Consider the following 16,836-nt stretch of genomic DNA (forward strand, 5'->3'; position numbering starts at 1 on the left):
CCAGTCAACCATTCCCCGATGTATGACTCACAGTCAGACCTCTGTGCAGCAGCTGCTCCTGTAAGTATCTCGCAGTCCCATTTTATGTTTTTGACTCTGATATGCCTCGATATCACACTTAACTGGGTGATACAGTGTGGTTTAGGTGAGAATAGATGATGTGACAGGGTCACATCACTTCCAGAAGCTGCACTGACCTCTGTGCTCCCGTGTGAAAGCACCTCTCAGATGATATTAAAGGTGCACTATGTTGTTTTGGGGGAGAAATTTTAATCAGAAGAGAAAGCTCTTCATTGGCTGATCTTGTTATGCCTGAACAAACTAAATATAAACAAACTCTCTTTGTTTGCATGACTGAATAAACAACAAACAAACAACTTTGTTTATATTTGGCGGACCCTGCCACCTTTCTAGCTTCAAACAGTGTTGTGGGGACCTTATTTTCCTCAGAGAACAGCTTGTTTATTCAGTTATGGAAAAGATACATATTTCTGAGTTTGTATTATTACCTCATTGATATTGTCAATATTAAAATTCTGAGTTTAAATTTCTTCTTCAAAACTACAAAGTGCCCCTTTAAATACATACCAGTGGTTTTCAAATTATTTATAGACCTTTGGGGCTAAAGTGTATTCTTATCAACATGCAACACAATGGGCCGATATACTACTATGTGAAGAGAAGGTTGAGTAAAGGGATATTCTGTAAAATGTCAAACATGAGAAAGGTCATTCTTTAACATCTTGTTGCTATGTTTGTTTACATTTTCATGACTCCAGGTATAAGGGCTGTAAAAAAACAAAACAAAGCATGGATGGTGTGTTGCTTTAAACATGCTGGCAAGAACTCCATCTATTCTAACTGAGCGACCAACCGTTGGACAGCTGCAACTGTGATCATTCAATTCATTTGCTAATAACAATTCCTAAATAAAATGTCATGTATTTCCGACATTATAAGGCGTGTGTATCCCATTAATTCCAATTGCTCGTTGCTCACTCACAGTTTGATTGATAACGATTGGCCCGGATCTGCTTGCTCCAGGTGTTTGCCGTTTATTATTTTTCCAGCCCTTTCAATTAATCACTAATTGGTGTTTCCACCTGCAATGGAAATTACACCACAACTGTGGCCAAAAGCCTCACACTGCCACTCTTTGTGCGGAAAATGCATCCAAATATTTATGGTTAAAAATGCCAGAAAAGATGGAAAAGAAAATATTAAAAACTAAAATACAATAATTCAAATACATGTTGTTGTGTCATTGTTGCACGCACAGCATGAGACAGTCAGCGTTCGAGGATTTTGAAATTAATGACAACATGAGCTGATTTCGTGCCTGCCATGTCAGCTTAGGTCACTGTGGTGGATGTAACTTGATGTTAGATGTCTGCATACGGAAACACTTCATTGTCAGAGTGGAATGTGTTTGAATAATGTCGCATTAATAAAGACTTTTTTAACTGAATGTGTCACTGCAAGTCGGAATTTTCTCGAATAATAAATCAATTCATAAGCTGCTTTTCTTCTACTAGCATGGCTACTTGTAGCACTTGAACACTGTGTGAAGTTCTGTTAAAAACTCCCACTGTACTCCACATAGAGGGCAAATGACAGCACTCACAAAAGGACAAGTTCTTAAACGTAGCAAGGCTTTGAAGGGGCACGATGTGGTTTTGGAAAAGAATTTTAATACTGACAATATTAATGAGGTAATAATCCAAACTCTTTTTTCCCATAACTGAATAAAGAAGCTGTTCTCAGAGGAAAATAAGCTCCCCAGAACACTGTTTGAAACTAGAAAGGTGGCAGGGTCCGCCAAATATAAACAAAGTAAAACAGTATGAAATTGTGTTGTCCTTTAAGGTCAGTTTGTTTATTCTGTTTATTCACTCATCTTTCTCTTAATAGTAATAGAAGATCTTTCTCTTCTGATTAAGATTTCTACATAGTGCGCCTTTAACCGGTGAATAACTTCCAAACTTTTGGGAAATATGAAGACTTGAATCTGGATGAAAGTTCGTGTTTCTGGAGCGCAGAAGAAAGAAGAAGCACAACTAAATGCAAGCCCACATCTGAACATCAATGTTCAAATTGCACAAGTGATCTTGCTCTGGTGGTTTATGGCTGACTGGAAACTTGTCAGCAGCTTTTGCAACTCAGAAATGAATGCTGAAACTCTGCACGCGCTGCAAACATTCAAGATGGATCTTCCTCATCATGCAGACAGAATCTAAATGCTATTTTTATAACTATCATATATGGATGTGTGTAATTATGGTTTCAATCTACTTGTGTGTCTGTTTACTCATAGCAAAGCAAATAGCAGGACTGGCGTTTAAGTGTCACATGACGTGTCTGCAACCACTTGTTTTTTTTCTTAACATATGACAGCCCCCTGCACTGCATCCACACTCAGCTATTTGGTACAAAGCCACGCTCAGCAGTGGTTTGTGTCTAATGGACAAGTGTTGATAAGTCCTCAAAAAGGAGCAATCCAGCTGAACTTCCCGCTAAAGGTTGTTTCCAAACTTATGCGACGTAAGTATCCATCTGTCATCGCTTCACAGAGAGCCGCAGCCGCCGTCAGCAAACAGATAAATGGCAGCATGTTGCTACCTAATGGCGAGTGGAATGATTGTTTTGAAAGCAGCTATTTCTGCAAAGTGTTTTAAATATATTTTTTCGAAAAAAATAAATAAAAAGTCTGTTCACCAGTTGTTTTCTTTTTATCAAATAATCGGTTTATGCTTAAAAACCGCAATCTGTAATTGAGTCTCAGTGTTGGAAGTTTGTCACTGCAACACTGGCTTTGTTTATGTTTTGATTTATGTGATTTTTTATGGAACAAAATGACCGACTAAGGTTTTAAATGAGAGGAAAACATCAGATTTAAATGTTTTTCTTAATTTTTTTTAATTTAAGTTTTTCTTCACTTATGTTTTATAATAATAATTTGGGTTTCCAAGTTAAACAAACAAATCATTTGCTGGTTCCTGTCTGTCTTTACTTCATGAATTTTTAAAAAAAAAATGTATGTGCTGAACCCAATCCACTGCGAATGAGACCTTCCTCTCTCTTTTCACTAATGTATTCAAGTCCTAACCCCACTGTGATATTAGGTATTGAACAGATAATACAAGATATGAGGTAAAGAGAGAGTGAACACAAAAAGTACAAAAGCCATCCTCTTCTTTTTTCCTCTTAGCGCTTCACACAGGAAGAGAGATTGAATCAGGATTAGAGCCCATAGAAACATATCTTTAAAATAGTGTTAGCATCAAGCACTGAGAGTTAATTATAACCAAAGGGAGTGTGGGGTCCGGCGTGGGGATTAGTGTTTTGATCCCTGGCCTTGTTAAACAAAATGGTGACGTACTGTAAGGTTTGAACAGTTTATCCCACTGGGTTACAGGTCGATTCTTTGAACGAGCACACCGCCGCCTTTGTTCTCTGAGCCTTTAAGAGGAGGCGACATATCACACACCTGCTAATGTAAATTACAAGCGTTATATTAATATATGGGGAGCATTCATGACCTCCTAAAAATCATCTGACAGACCTAAATGATAAATTGACTCTAATGTTTGGAGGATAAGATATATGAATGCTACAAAGGACTACTTAGGATTATTTGTATGCCTATTTTAGGGAGGCCTAGATTTGAGCGTCTGACTGATGATATGTCGTTGACTCATAAATAATTTCAAAGTTACATCACTCAGTGGCTTTCAGCAGCTTCTGATGCAACCCAATCTCATGGCCATGTGCAACGTTTCAATGAATCACTTATTCCGGACACTTTTGCTGATGGTGTCTGACTAAAAAATGTCAAACATCCAATACATTACAAGATTTTGTATGACTTTCTACGAAGCCCATGTTCATAATGCAATACAAAAATACTTATAATATGTTATAAAGCAGGTATAGAACTATTTTCTTATAGTTATAAGCACTCATGGGTGTTCATAGTGCTTTTTAACAATAACTTATTATCACACAAGTGTCCATAATCCATTATGAACATACTTATAATATGTGATAATGCAGCTATAGACCAGTATTATTATAGTTATAAGCTCTCATACTGCTTTACAACAATAATCATGAGTCATAATCACGCCATTGTCAATAATGCATTATAAATATTAGTATAATGGATTGCGCCGATTTTACACAACATTGTATGTGAGTACCTGTTACACTTACAGTAATTTATAATCTAATTTTTTTGCATTATAGTGATATAATGTACCAGCAATTAAGAAGTATTGACACTTGACCTTATAAGTCATATCAAAATACTTTATAATATGTTATGATTGTTATAAAGCATAAAGAATATTTATGAGTGCTTGTAACTATGATTACACAGCCATATAGGCACATTACAATGCATTAAAAGTATGTTCATAATGTAATATAATGTATTATAGATGTTGGCGTCAAATAAGAAATCTAACTATAAAACATTATGAAAATTCATGAGTGCCTATAACTATGACTATACAGCGCTATAGGTCCATTACAACGTATTAAAAGCATGTTCATAATGTGTTAAAATGCATTATAGACAGAAAGTGTTACCCCAAAACTTTTTTTCTTTCTAAACATACGTTTCAAACAGAAACATCCAAAGTTGAAACTATCATTCTTTGCATTCTCCAACACTTAAAAGCGTTTTTTTTCTTCTTCTTCTTCTTCTACTGCAATTAAGTTCATTCAAGTTGAAGACTGTTGCATGTGCAGATGGTTTGGAGGCGCATCAATCTCTGTCAGCGGTGTAATAATGCAGACATTCCATACTGGGACACTTCATGAGCAGAGGAGGCACATGAGAGGGGGAGTTCCCTAAATCAAATAAAGGCTTGTGTTCTGGCTCAAGTCTGAGAAGCAGCACCCCGGTGAGGATGCAGTGGGAATGAGATTATACACAGCCCCCACCCCCCCCAGTTACACTGTCTGCATTTTTACACATTACAGTTATAGAAACTTTGTTAAGGATTTAGCAAATAAAATTCAAATGTAACATGCAATAAAATGTTTAGCTTGTGATGTGTGAGTCTGAAACAGCATGATGCATTTCATTGCGTTATTGAGAAAACAGGATTTTATCATGGTCAGATTGGGATATTATGAGCAAAAGGTGTTGCGAGTTTCCCTAATCCTTCCAATCTTACCCCATTTTGTCACACAAACGTTAAGCTACATCTCTATTTACACCATTTCCCCTTGCTTTCTGGCGTCTTCATCTTCTGATCAATCTGAACATGGATTCCAAAGCTGTAAAAATGTTGGCAGCACTTCTGATTCAACCCCTCGTGGCTCCCTGGACTTGATGTTGATCACATGTAGAAAAATTCTCAGGCGCAGAAAACCGGAGGAACACACATGGGAAGTATTGGGGGCTGCAGGGAGACACGGGATGGAGAATGATAAGACTGCATGCCCTTCATCTTTCCCTCTGAATACAGGCCTAAGTCAATTTTACTCTCAGCGTGAGACTTTCTTCAGCCCAAGTTTTGAGTAAATCCAATCAGCTGTCCGCAGGATTGAGATGTAGTGTGTCAGTGATGACAGGGTTCGCTGAACAGGGACGATGCAGTCCAGCATTTTTAATAAGCTCCTCCTAAAGTTGCAATTATCATTATCAAGTATTTCTTTTAGTTTAATTTTACATAATTTGCTCCTCTCGGACACACCGCTGGTTGTTTTCACTCTGAAGTCCAATAACGTTTCAATACATTAAAATAAATCAAAGTCAACGAGTAAATTGGACCAAACTCTCTCTTCTCGAAGTTGTCGTTGAGTTTTTTTTTTGCAGAAAAAAAGTGTGTATATTTATGGGCCCTCCGTCATCTTTTGTGTGCGGCGACCAGTGAATTAAGCTCTGAGTTTAGCATGGCATTGCTTGAGTGCTTTGGCATAGCAGCATAGCATGAAATCCCCTCCGTCTGCCAGGTGCGAGTTCCCAAATCATACTTCCCCCAAATGTGCATCAACAGTTTTGACAGGCGGACTGTACAGAGCTATTCTACACTCAACAGTGCTGCTGTTCCAAGAAGACAGAGCGCACATACATCACACGCAGCCCACTCGCCCCACATGCTCTACTAGAGATTTTTTTTTTTTTTTTTTTGGGCACCTTCCCATCTCCACCCCTCTTCTCTTCCTCTCCTCTCTCATTTTTTTGATTGGCTTGACTCCATGCTCATTAGCATGTCCCATTATCTTCTGGAATATTCAGGGGAATGTTTCCACTTGCTGCCATTCCAATTATTGTAATATACAACATGGTTCATGACTTTCAAGTTTCTGGAAGTGCTTCAGCTTTTTTGTCAAGGTCCTCAGTCACATGTGAGGGCTGTGGATTTTTTTTTTTTTTCAAGGGCATCTGTTCCAAGCCGGCCCAGAAGAGAGACAACGCGGCGAAGAGTGGGGGTGGTGGTGTTGGTGGGGTTGGTTGAGGGGGGCCCGGAGCAAGCTGGAAAGATCCACCTAGAATTTGTTGAATCAAATCCTTGCACCTGGATATAATTGTCCTGCTGCTGTGCTGGGAGTTGCCGCTGCCACAAAGAGACCAAATTAGTGGCTCGAAAATGGCGACCTGTCAAGACACGCAGCCTCACCTGGTATCATATTTTACCGAGACAAAACGCTTTCCTTTGCATCGCTGGTTAATGATTATTTTGTTTACGGGCTCGGATAAATACACCGCTCGGAATTGCTGAGATGATGAGCATGAAATCAAGCCGCAACAACACCAAACAATACAGCAGAGTGTAATAGCTCCTCAAAGTGCTAAATGAATCATTTACATGTGAACTAAATCAAATGCAAATGGTTTTTGGTGGTATTTAAAGGTTGTTTTTTTTTTTTAGTTCTTTTGTGTCGAATAATGTTTTTTGGGCGCTTTTTAAAGAAAAGATCAATCGTGCAGTTCAGATACGTCAACATCTGGTTTGGTGTCGAGACAATGCTCTCTGTAGTTCACCATATGGATACGTGATGAAGGATTTGCATAAATACCCAATCATCTGAGGAATTAACATGTAGTAATATCTATCAGACTCTCGGGTGCATCCCAACTTTAATCCTCAGTCTTTTCATCTGTATTTTTTTTTTTTTCAAATCTACAACTTAAACACGCTAAGCCATCACGTGCGCAAACTCGCTTATGTGCAGCCACTTTGGGTCGGCCTGCTGATCGTGTGAAGGGAAAAGAATTACATCTTCTTAACTAAATAATGCAGTTTACCGAGATGGCAAGGATAAAGAATTGCAACCCTGGGGGGTCTGGACAATAACGACTAACGTTGATGAATCTTGTGGAAATTACCCGGCCTAAGCGTTCCTCAAAGAATATTAATAGAGTACCCTCTATTTATATTCCTACATAAATTCCAGCTGTATGTGAAGTTTATGGTATTCATTTTTTCGGCTGTGACTAATTAGTGTTGTTGCATTGCAAAAAAAAAAAAAAAAGATGATCATCTGTTTTTCTAATTTAATTTTTAATCTTGTACAGAAAACACCACAGTTTATCACACTTTTCTCCATAATCTGGCCACGTGCAGTTTTTTTCTCACATGGATGAAAGATTACACAAAGCTTTGTAATAAAAAAATGACTCTCAAATTGTAATTAATGTCAGATATTTGAATTAAAACCAGTTATGGTATTCAGTTTTATGGACAGAAGTGGAGGAAGTCTAAGTCCTAGTTTATATTCCGTGTCCGTGAACCTACACGGGAATATTATTTTGGGTTGGACCTCGGATGGAGTTAAAGCGATGTGGTCGGAGTATGGTTAGGTGTATAATGGTCCTTGGGTGAAGCCATGTAAGCAATGTGGCGGCTCCGCGGCCTCTGAATGTTTTCACTGGGAGAAGGAAACATGTTTAGGAGCTGGGAGGAAGTGGACAGCAGAGTCAGGAGTGGTTCTCTGTTGGCGTTTGCATTTTTTCGCACACACTCACACTTTCTGGACTGGAGGCAAAGCTTACTTCACTTGACAACTATTTTTAAAAATCATAATCATGAAATAACTTTGCAGCCCAGTGTTAAAAAAACATCACCTCATTTGACTTTGATGCATGCCGTCTCATTGAAGACATTCCCAGAACCTTTTATTGTGGTGTGAAAGTTCCAAGTAATGCACATCATCTCATTCACAGACCGTAAAAGAGGGGTTTTTTTTCCGAGGAAGCAAATGCCAAATCTGGAGTAATTCATTACGGTTTCCCCGTCTCTGCACCTGCATGGTGAGGGACATCCTCTGGGGATCGCGGCTATAGACAGCGTGGTGCGTAGTCTAATGGGTGAATCAGCTGCCAGGTGTGCCCCAGAAGTTTTTCCTGCCACCTGCATACTGGACGGACCATAAATGGTGTAACTGCTGTATTGCTTAGCTGGACAGAGAAACACACCTGGGCCGGGCTGAATTAAATGCTTAATGGGTCTGTCTTCTGCTAGAGAGAAAACATATCTTCTTCTCCACAATGAGCAATAACATGACGAAAGGAGCTCATAAAAGTCCATCTATAAAGCTTATAAAGCTCAGAATCTCTATCTGTTTGTCTCATATCTTGACAACCGTTCATCTGATTGACTTCATATTTGGTGAGTGTATTGCTGAGGACCCAAAGAAATGTAGTTATGAGTATGAAGTTGTTTGCATTAGAAATCATTTAAAAAAGCCAAAACGTTTGTGGATCTTGACCTCTCCAACTTGGCAGCCGCACAGATGCGTAGCTGCAACATGCAGCAGCCAATCAGGTGTCATTTTTTTTTTCTCCACAACCGTTCATCTGTGCAACTTCACACATCGCTGGTGAATTGCTGGGGACTCAAGAAAGTGAAATGAAGTTGTTTGGATGCACGCCACTGCTCAGTTTAACTGCCAGAGAAACAAGAAGGAGCGAACACAGGACGAAATCGTTTTGATTGGCAGCAGATTCAACCAATTGGAAGGCTGTGATCTGCTTCTGTGATTCAACCTCAGTTTAATCTCACTGGTGAAGTTTCTGTCTGGATTTTAACCGTATAATATAACTGTACAAACACACAAAGGCATGAATCATTAATTATGTCATTCTCCAGTTTACGTTGCAACCACAAACATTCTTTGTTGCACTGCAATGAGACTTATTTACATCTGGAACTCTAAAGTGTGAACTTCTGTTTTGATCCATCCTCCCATCAGATTGTAAGTGACGTCTGATGAACCTGGAGGATTACTCATCGGCAAACCAAGACGTGAACGGTACAAGATAAATGTGGTATTGGATTACTTATCAACTGACACGGATTGAACAGCAGTCTACAATGATGAGATAAGCAAAAAAGCTCAGGAACAACAATATTTTCTTTTAAGTAGGAACAAATTGACCTCTTTCCTACCCCAGAGTGTAGCTGTGGAGCTTGAATGGCCATTAGTGGCACCATAAAACAAATGGATCCAGCACAAGATCCAAGACAGCTGATGCTAATTTCCAAGTACAAAATTCAAAGTAAGCAATTACAAGAAGAAACGCTCCAGGTACTAATGTTTCCTCTGCTAGCCTCATTTGTGTATAGGTTTCGCAAGATTTTATTCAAAGATGTAACTAATCAGGTCTCTGTCAGTGTCACGTTTTGCATATATTTAACTTCATGTCGGTTTTACAGAGTCAAGGGACACATTTTTTAGTAGATCAGTGTATAATTATTATAATGTTATATATGGTGTTATCTTTGCCAGTGTTTCTCAGAGCTGTGAACAGACTTCATGCAAATATTAATTTCAGTGAGGCAGCTAACAGTTCGAAGCACAACATAGATAATAGTTGTATGCAAGTTGTATGTTGCTAACTGATTAACCTTGTTGCCATCAGTTGAAGCTAGACTGCAGCTAACAGAATAGAAAATGCTCCATATAAATCAATATGACACAGAATAAAGAGGCAGTTAATTTGGTTGCAGAGGGGTAATTTAAACCTTTTTATAACAGGATCATGTAACGATTTCACCTAATTTTTAATTTTTTTTTGACTGCATTCTTTCTGCACATGCCCTCCGTATTGATCTAAATGCCTGTGGACGTACATTTTCCTTCCAAGCTAAACTGGACCTGGATAGAAAGTTTGTTTTTGATACGATCTCTTCAAGAACCGTTGCAATTAAATGTGTCAGCGTATGTAAACACCAGTTCACATGTGAACAATTAAACAAGACCTGAAAGACCTGAAAAAAGTGCATCTGTAACCAAAGCCTGTGATTTCTTCTGTAGTAATGTTACATTGGAGATTAAATGAGCACTATGTAGTTTTGGGGAAAAATGTAATCAGAAGAGAAATATCTTAATAAACTGTTTTTTTGTTTGTTTGTTTTTTACACCTAAACAAACTAAATAAACAAACTCTCTTTGTTTTCATGACTAAATAAACTGAATAAACAAAATACCCTTAAAGGACAACACAACTGTTTATATTTGGCGGACCCTGCCATCTTTAAACAGTGTTCTGGGACCTTATTTTCCCCTGAGAACAGCTTTTTTATTCAGTTATGGAAAAGGTAAATATTGCTTTGGTGAAGTAATGGTAAAGTCAGAGTATGTGGAGTAATCCTTGCCAAGCCCCTCCGGACAGCGTCGGTATGTTGGACAGTTTTGGCACAGTGGCCACAGTAGGAATTGCAGCTGACATGAGGCCCACTTGCCCGTAGAAAAAAATAATAAATAAGAAATAACTAAAACTATTACAACATCATACAAAAATAAAATAGTGTCACTCCTTATCTGAGCCATTATGTCCGATAAAAACTGAAAAAAATCTCAAAAGGATCAAAGAAATGCGGCTAAAAAACAGAAAGCTGAGGAACTAGTTCTCCATTAGCCTTGTGAGCAGCCTTTAATAGAATGAATGGGGTGCCATCTTGCAACACAGCATCCACTTCTCTTAATATATCTGCCTTATGCACCCTGCATGTTTAGCATTAATACCGCTTTGTCAGCAGAAAACTTCAATCAAGCACTGTGTCGACTCAACTTGATGAAATCTTCTCTCCATCTAATCCATGCACAATCTCAGACATTTTATTAATAATAAAAGTGTAACACTTCCCAACACAGTTCATCATCGTACCTCCACACATAATTACTCGACATTTAGTATTTACAATAATTACACTATAATAATTGCAGTGATTACAAGTGATTATAAAGATGACATCATTGTAATTTCTTATTCATTTTCAACTTAACAACCTCATCACGCAAATACGACACCGTCGATGAAAACTTACGTTCAAGACTTTACACTGTTTTTTTTTTAAAGTTGATCTCATCATTAAAGTTGTTTTGATAATGCCATTTATGATGTTTTGAAGCGACTTTAACTAATTGCTACTATCTTCAAATAATAGGTGCCATAACATTAGCCGAGCATCAAAGATGTTAAAATGAGTAATCTTCCTGTCTTGTCCGTAAACGATGCATCCGTCTTATTATTAATACTGTGTGAATAATTTGGCCTCGTCACAGCTGAGATGTGAGATTTAAGAAGGAACAGGAGGAAAGACTCAAAGGCCGATTTACTGAAAAACGCGCTGACGGCTGCAAGCTTACATAAAAGATTTGATGTTTATCTCTCCCGAAGATATTGGATACAACTACTGAGACTGCGGTACACAGTCTTTGCTTTCTGCACGGTGCTCCCAAGTGTACTCTTGTCGTGGGCCAACCCCGTCTGCGGCGCATTAGTTTCTAGTTCTTGAGATTTAAACTGTGGCAGCAACACAGTGTAACAGCTCCCCAGAGAGAAGCAGTGATTGCACTCCAGTACATGAGGTGATATTATGTTTAATGTGTCGGTTTACTCCTTGAGGGGTTCCCAACATTTGGCATGCTTTTAATTCTTGGGACGCTCCCTCTTCTCCTGAGTCTGATTTTTTTACACACTTGTCTGTAATAGTTGTCAGTGATGCTGTCGTCATCAATTAGGCAAAGGGAAGTACCCATTTCCTGTTGTATTCATCCAGTTTCCGTGTTTGTTTTGTTGATTTTCAGCCGTGTTTTTTGAGCTGAATATGCCGTCAAATAACATGTTAGGCTACTCTTTTTAGGTTTCAGTGTTACGCAGTCTCACAGGTACCTATAGCAGCTCTCTGCAGGCCCCCTCTGCAGTCCGTCCCATATTAGAGGCCAGCTCTCTGCAGTAAAAGACCCTGCCGGAAACTGGGTTTGATTTGTTGACGTGAGTGCGCTGAGGGCAGAGTGGGGGCCATGCATTAACGGGATCGAGACAATAGGCCATCACTAATCAGAGACCTCAAGGTTGCCATGAGGTTAATTGTAATGCAGGTGGCACAAGGGGAGGGGGCGAATAAGAAATGTCGACTCCTTTACTGCCTCGGCGGCCATTGTGTTCTAACATTAAGCCCTGGGGCTAGGATTTGGCTTTTTCTCTCGCTCTTTCCCCTGTGTCCTCTTTACCTTTTAATTTCTTATTATCCGCTGATTCCCATTCACCCTCCATGGGTTAAAGAAAACCTTTTGCCACATGTCAAAAGGAAATGTTAATATTGAGCCTGTCCTGGCTGTTGTGATGCGTGGCGAACCATTGTGGGGCTCCACTGGTGATTCAACAGTGCATTTCACATTCACTGGAAGCACTCCTGTTGCATCATTGTTATTTGTTTAAACTGACAGAAACAGCAGACCCTGCTTGCTTTTGTGTCAGTGAAAGACCATCTCCAAACAAGAGCCAGGTCATGAATACACAATAGGGCAGTGTCTTTTAGAGCAGCATTTGTTCGAGGTTTTGTTGTTGCTTGTGACCATTTTTCCGGGAGGTTGGACTGAGCTGCATTTACCATGCTCATGTTTTTCAGTTTTTCCTGTGAGCGGTTTGAAGGAGATGTGGAGGAGTTTAAAGAGAGTTTATACACAGCACTCACAAATGTATGTATTATTTGACATTTTTTACTTTTTTACAAATGTATATTTTTACATTTGCTTTACATGACATTTATCTTCGACTACTGCTTCAACATATCAGGGAAACATTTCTATTAAATGTGCAAGTTGCAAAGTGTTCATACCAAACATATCTGGGAAATATTAGTATAGTGACGATTGTATTGTATTTCATACAATAGCCATACAAAATGCTGAAAACATGTTTAAATATATTTATGGTTATCTTTAGGCACTCACAGAAAAGATCACTGTTCAATATATTGTTATAGCCTTAAAGTCAGTGGCCATGCAAGCATCTCTGAGAGGTTGCATTTAGCCAGAGTGATGCTTTAAGCCAAATGCTAATGGCATCATGTTTGCATTGCCAATGCTAACATGCTGGGGGTTTAATTGATACTTAGAATGATACTTTTGGTATGTTTGGTAACACTTTATAATAACCAGCAGTAATAAATGTAAAATGTATAGTTAATTAAACTTTAATTAACATGTATTTCACTGTTAACAATCAACAAAATGCTTTATAAACCATTTATTAAGCAATTGTGAATAATGTTAAAGATGACCACAGTATTCATTAACCATTTACAAAGTATTATAAACATTAGTTGCAACTTTACAACAAACAATTGCTTAATAAATTGTTTAAAAAGCATGTCATTGTTTGTTAACAGTGAAATATCTGGTAACTAATGTTTAATTAACTTAACTGAAGTCAAATTACATACAATACAACTGTTGAAGACCCAAAGATAGAAAGGGAGCACAAGTATAAATCTTGGTGGCATGTTGGCCAACATGCTAACGTTACGGCCAAGTGGCCTTCATCAGCTCATGGAGGAAAATGGAAGACATGCCATTTATATACAGGAGCCGGCAGGTGATTTCCAACTATTAAGTGTTTAATATTGTTTATAAGGGACCCCACAATTGTGAGTTCACTCACAGGTCAATTTAGGAAACGACTACTAAGCCTCTGGGGGTAATGATCAATGTTTTGGGGCTTTCAGTGTTCTCAGCAGATATACGGACATCCAGGTCAAGACTTCCTCTTCCGTCAACTGTCACTGATGAACAGATATCAGCATACCAAAATATATCTTTTAAAACAGCCAATAAAAAGCTTAATCGTTGTCAGATGATTGCCGATGGGTTCTGAGATTGCATTTTGGCCGGTTTGTTCTTTCTCTGTTGCTCTCCATACGACATGTTTACCTGCAGGCAACCAAAGCCCGCTCAAGTGTGATTGGTCGATACTACTCAAAATGCAAATTTAAACCAGAATGCTTCTGACACCAAAATCTTGTCCCTTGCTTGGAAATTCTGCACTCATACGCCGATATCTGTTTGTGTCAACTTGCAAGGGAACTGTAAATCCTTATTTCTTTTTATGCAGGAACATTTAATCAAAAACAGCCATCTCTCCCTAAACCTAACCAAATTGCATTTGTTGCCTTAACATAACTCACAATGCAAACATTGGTCTGCATTTCCAAAGTCCAACCTTTTGTAAGCCCATCGTCTGCCCTGGCCAAAAAAAACATTCCCACTTAACATCATCTAGGCAGCTATTACATTTCCCTCAAAACCGAACTGGAAAAAACAAATTAGTGGCAATATAAATTCAATTTCTAGAGGACAGGGTTGGGCCTAGTAAAGCATTTGATTAAATGATTCTAATCAAATATCAGGATTCTTTATAGATGTGTAATTGGTTAATTAACCTGAGTATCAATATTTACTTTATATTTTAATCTGTCTCAGTTTGCAGATCGGATTAGTTATTACACTGATTAATCATTCACAACCATCTCTTTCATCCTATTTGATTTGGTCCCTTTGATAAAATGTCCTCTAAAGTTGGAAATTTTTCCTCCCTTTCTACATCGGCCCTCGCACAACTTTTACATTTTGACATTTCACGTCCGACCAGAGCAGCTCTATTCCTGGAGATCATAGTGACTTGTAGCAGTTGAGAGCTCTTGCCGTCTGAGAGGGAAGGGGTCAACTGGAGTAAAGGGAGGGCGGCGGATTGCCTTGAAAGACAAACATCTCAGTGTCTGCCAACCTGCAACTGGCCCCTGTGTTTATTCAGCTGAGGATTGGACAGCAGCCAGAGCATCAGAGTGGCAGAGTCCTTCTTCCACAGCATATGCGAGGGCAGTACGTTGAAATTTGCGTTTGATACATGACAAATGAGACGGTATTGAACAGCGGGGATGCTGGTAAGGCATGGCTGGATGAGGTACAGCTGGTGTGGTGGAGGGTAAGAGGGAAGGACGGGGGCACCATGTTTCTGCCAAGATCCTTCCTCATCAAACTATTGTGTTGGGGGATTGCTTTTACTGATATTTATGTCATATAAACGTGCCACGAGTGATTTAAAGTATGAAAAATATAATGTATTGTTTCGCCATTACTGTACAATAATATGGCATTACTGCTGAACAAAACCTCCACTGACCAAAGGTTGGATCTCTACACTTGTCTGCGCTGATCACCTGTATGTGTTGAAAATGCTAATTAGCCTCAGAGCAGCCGCCTCTCGTTCAGAAAGCCTTTGCATCTTGCATGCAAAAATATGCATCTCGGCTTTATTTTTAATCCAAGAGTTTCAAACTTGCACCATCCAAATAGTATTAACCCGGTGATTATACAGTACACTGGCTTTAAAAATTGCAAATGTTATATACACCTTTCATCTCTCACCCACTTCATGTGACCAAGACCTTGGTCTGACAAAACCAGATAAAGTGGCATTATTCCAACTATGGGCTGATATTTACCACATTTATCCGGATATGTGACATTGAGAGGGACAAGCAGAACCAGCAGGGCGATTAAGGCCCTATTATCACCTGTGCCTCCGAGACATCCGTGACTTCGCCACGGATCCACATGGGCAGGAAATCTGTCGAGCTGCAGACTAGCAGTGACTTTGAAATCAACCTGAGTTGCAATGTAAAGCACTTTGAAAAGCAAGATGGTGCTTACCTGAGCAGATCATCTGTCGTCACCACGCGTCTCTGGAGGGGGAGGTTGGTCGATCACATCCGTCAAAGTGTTTAGGCGGGTTCGTATCAAGCGGAACATTCTTTCATCTCGCTTAAGGAGAAGTGTGGCGTTCACGCCTCCAGCTAAGCTCCGAAGTGACACCTCCGTCCTGATCAGTTGGCCTTAACCGGGGGTTGATCAGCAGCTCTCACATTCAATCAGAGTGGAACCTCGTGTCAGTGTCAGGTTTTTAATCCGAACCTTTTCGCAACTTCACATCTCGGTGATGTTATTTCCAACTCAAGGCGCAATTGCAAGAATCGGGTGAAGCCACAGAAATTAATCTGGATATTGAAAGTGTGTTTATGAAGGTTTCTGATTGGATCAGTCACATTATAGTCAAATATTTGGTGGCTGAAGCTATGTTGTTTGTAATTCTGCATGGTTTGCATGGAATTCAAAAATGGTAAACACTTTTTATTAAGACATATTTACTATTAACTAGTAGCTTACTATCATATATTGTCATTATTAAGCACTTATTAATGCCTAATTCTGTGTGGCCGTTTAGAGTTTTCCCTCAAAAACCTCCTAATTACTTCTTATTGATAGTAAAGACACTATAGGACATGAATCATAATCTTTGGGCCTTTAAAGGTGGAAATACCGAAACAAAAGTCATTCTCCCTTAATAGCACTTCATAAATATGGTCTATTTTTATGTATCAAGCGTTAATAATGTCCAAATCACTCTAAATTAAGTCAGTTTTCAGTCAGTGTTCTTCTTAGAAATTGTTGTTACAATCAGTGTATGTGATTTATGATGACTCAATCAATGATGATTTGATTAGTTTTCACTAAAAAAAGATGTGTTCTATCTGT

This window comes from Pagrus major, chromosome 19, assembly GCF_040436345.1.
Source record: "Pagrus major chromosome 19, Pma_NU_1.0".
Lineage (NCBI taxonomy): Eukaryota > Metazoa > Chordata > Actinopteri > Spariformes > Sparidae > Pagrus > Pagrus major.